Genomic DNA, 3,860 nt, shown 5'->3' on the forward strand with positions numbered 1-3,860 from the left:
GGGAAGTAGCAAAACCAGGAGGTACTGTGGATTCATAAGAAAAATAACTCCTCTGGCCAGGTGGGGGTTAGGGGTCAGGCTCTTTAGACTGGAAAGGGCATCAGGGAGGGGATTCTGTCAGTTATGGCAGTAGAGGTAGAAAGTGTCAGTCAGGACCGACCAAGCCCACGTAAGGTGATTTCACCATCAGTACAGACACAGCGGGGACCACAGTGCAGCTTTTGGGCTGGAAGACAAGCCCAGATTGCTCATTCTGAAAGAGCTAAGTATGCATGTTGGGCTTTTTGCGATATCAATAGTATCCTGACTTAACAATATCCTCAGCTAAACCCTCAGTAAAATAAGGTAATATTTGCCCTTATTTCAGTCTTTTTTTCTTATTTTTATTAATTATAGTTGATTACAATGTTAATTCCTGTTGTACAGCAAGTGATTCAGTTATAACATTCTGTTTTTAATATTATTTTACATAATGGTTTTTCATAGGGTATTTTTTTAATTGGAGGACAATTACTTTACAATGTTGTGTTTCTGCTATAATACAACATGAATTGGCTGTATATATACATACATCCCCTCCCTCTTGAACCTCCTTTCCACCTCACCCCTATCCCACCCCTCTAGGTCATCACAGAGCACCCAGCTGAACAGACATTTTTTTTAAGCCTGAAAATTAAGAACTCATGCAAATTTCTATTTACCTCTCACTACACCTAGATCCAATCTGACTTTCTTGCCTGCTCTATGTAATTGCATGATCTTTTTATCACAACTTTGAGGTTTTAGAAAGAAAATCTGTTCCATTTTGATACAGGGGATTAACACTGGTAAATTATTCTTTTTAATGTGGCTGTGCTTCAGGAAAAGGTTCATTTTAGAATTCGAGGAGGTGGGAAGACAAGGTCATTGTATGTTTGGAGGCCAGACCTCTTACCTCGTGGTGTCCACTGGCCAGCAGATCAGCCCCCTTATTTTCCTTATCTCAGTTTACCTGCTGGGAAAGGGTCATGCAGACCTACTTTTCCAGCTCCTGGTCTGTGTGCCTTCTTTGTGGCTGAGTTAACTTGGCTGGATTTTCCCTCTGAGGTCATCACTTATTTATCTTTCCCGTATAAAATCTGCTCTCTGAAGAACTGACAGCCACTCGCTCTTCTTTTCTGTCCTGAGAACTAAAAGAGCTTCATCCAGCTCAGTTCTTCTCAAAGACATCCCATCTGCACATTGTGCTTGTTTGCTCATCTATAAAAGGAGGGAGAAAGAGAACAGTTGTCGGTGTGATGTCAGTGTAAAGGCCTCCCTGAAGATAGACTAGATAATTGGACAAATCAGGGTTTGGATGTGGCTGACTCTGAGAGCCTTGAATAGATGGCTGTTACATCATGTGGGCGCTATGGAAAGATTTGTGCCAAGCCGGCCCAAAGGCCTCATTCTCTGTCCCAGGGGATCCATTCGCTGTGGTTACCAGGCTCCAACGAGGACCACAACTGACCTGTAATGGGTATTTTTTCCCCTTAAAACACACTTGGGTTAGGCCACACCACTGTCAGCTTCAGAGGGTCTTCCACGACCCACAGTGGGCCACTCGTGTTCCCCTTCTGTCGCTCCTGCTTCCATGACTGTTTGGCCAGATAAGAAGCTCTGGTAGAACTTGGCTGGCAACATGAGCAAAAGCTGGAGTCAGGTGTGGACCCAGGAGAAAAAAAGATGAAGTCCAGAGGATGAAACAGTGCATATCTGTACTCCTGTCTCTGGTGAGACTTGTTTTCAGTTCCTCACTAATGGGTCACCCCAGTGCACTGGCCTTCCCCTGTAGAGAAGTCCAAAACCCTCGAAAGGAACAGGGCTTTCTATGCTAATCCATTCTGGTTGGTCTGCTTTGGACGAAAACACTCTTCTGAGAGCACAAATTAAGAACCTGCTCATAGCCTAACTAGACTCTATAGCAAAGTTTGTTCATTCCTGTGGAGAGGAAAAGAAGGAATAGCAGATGCTTTTCCTCTGTCTAGTATGGGGGGACGGAGGCACAGAGCCAGGGGGCCACTTGGCTGCTCAGGGCTGATCTGAGTGTGACATTCAGACACCATACTCCCAGCACCAGACACTTCTCAAGGACTGAGAGTTCAGGGTCTTCTTCTTTTTTAAAAAAAAAAAAAAATTATTTTTAATTGTAGGATAATTTCTTTACAATATTGTGTTGGTTTCTGTTGAGGCAGTCCTAGCATGGGTTGGAAAAGAATTTCCAGACACAGAGCATTTCAGAAGCCAGTGAGTTTATTAAGAACAAAGAGCAGAGATAATGTGGGTACTTGCAAACACAGTGGGCTGATCTCCTGACAGACCAGGGAGAGCCAATGCTTTTCGTGGGTTAGTGGCCAATTTTTATAGCCTCAAGACAAAATTCCTGCCAAAAGGCCAGCATTAGGTGATTCGTTAGGATGCTATAGGATGAGCACTGGGATGGGCATTTTTGTCTAATATGGGTCAGGGAGTTTGCTGGTGATGATCAGGGGGACTCTGGGCAAGGTTACAAGGGGGCTCAGTCAGCTTCAGAGGTGACATTTGTTCTGGGCTCCACTTCTCTGGCCTTGGTGCAAGACTCCACAGTTGCTTCCACAAATCAACATGAATCAGCCACAGGCAGATACACATGTTGCTGAGAGTCCAGGTTTATGTCTTCTGGGATGCCTGGCTTACTTTTTCTCATTTGAGAAACGAAACTGAATTCTCTGCTCACCTTATTCACTTACATTAAAAATCTACTTAAATGCTCTTTGCATTCATCCTTCCTTTTGGTGACTGAGGCTGATGTTCAGAGCCACCCACATTCCTGTATGAATACTCACCCTCTTCTCCCCCTTCCGTGTAAAGAGCATAACATCTACCGGCAGTCTCTTGGCTAATCATCCCTGAGTGTGGCAGGCGTGGACAGACCTCAGTTGACAAGGGGGCCGTCGGGGGATAATCCATGGAACAAAAGGTGGCGGCCTCAGGGGGCAGGGTGGGGGCGGGGCATGCGGCCAACCAGGATCAGATAGCTAGAAAAAACAGAGTGGTTATGTAACAGTGTTTACCACGGCTCAGGTGGCTCTGAGAAGACAAGGGCAGCAGCCCCCCTGACAAAAGATCGTGCCAGAGCCCCGGAAGAGGCAGAGGGAGGGAGGTCCCTGTCAGGCGACAAGGCAGTCGCCAGAGGAGACAGTGCACTGGGGTGAAAGGAAGCTGCTCTGTTGTTGGCGACAGCCCGGTCACCTGGGATGGCCCTCCCTAACCTCAGCTTCTTCCTGAGCCATGCCAGCTCTCTGCCCCGTCAGGCCAGCAGCCAGCGAGCTGAGGCTGGCCGGAGGAGTTGAGAAATCAGACACCTGGCTTGGGGTTGAATCTCTGGATGTCGAGACTCTTTTCCTTTTAATCTCCCACTTTTCAAAGAGAAAGGATTCTTCTCCCTAAAGATGAGCAGAAAAGGAGGCGTCAGTTCATTTCCTTAGACTCTGTGCTCCCACCGATTGCTCATCCTCTCTTCCATGAGGCTGTGGGTTGGAGGGAGCTTCTTCTTGGTCCAAGTACACAGCCTCTGACTCTCAGAAGGAGAGTGATTCCCACAGGCGCCATGGCACCGCAGGTTCTGACCTGAGACAGAAGGTGATAAGCCCGGCAGGACCTGAAGCAGACAGGCAGAAGTCAAAGCAGCTCAGGTCTCCGGCAGAGCTTCCCCCGTCGTATCCTACAAAGCTGTTTACTGGACTCCCCATTTCTATAGAGATGAGGCTGGTAGCCAGTCCCCTGCTCCTCGCCCATGGCTGCCACCTCCCCCTTGTGAGAAACAGGAAGCTGGGGACCTTTGTCGGCTCAGCTGCACCCTC

Source organism: Oryx dammah, unplaced genomic scaffold, assembly GCF_014754425.2.
Source record: "Oryx dammah isolate SB20612 unplaced genomic scaffold, SCBI_Odam_1.1 HiC_scaffold_1, whole genome shotgun sequence".
NCBI lineage: Eukaryota > Metazoa > Chordata > Mammalia > Artiodactyla > Bovidae > Oryx > Oryx dammah.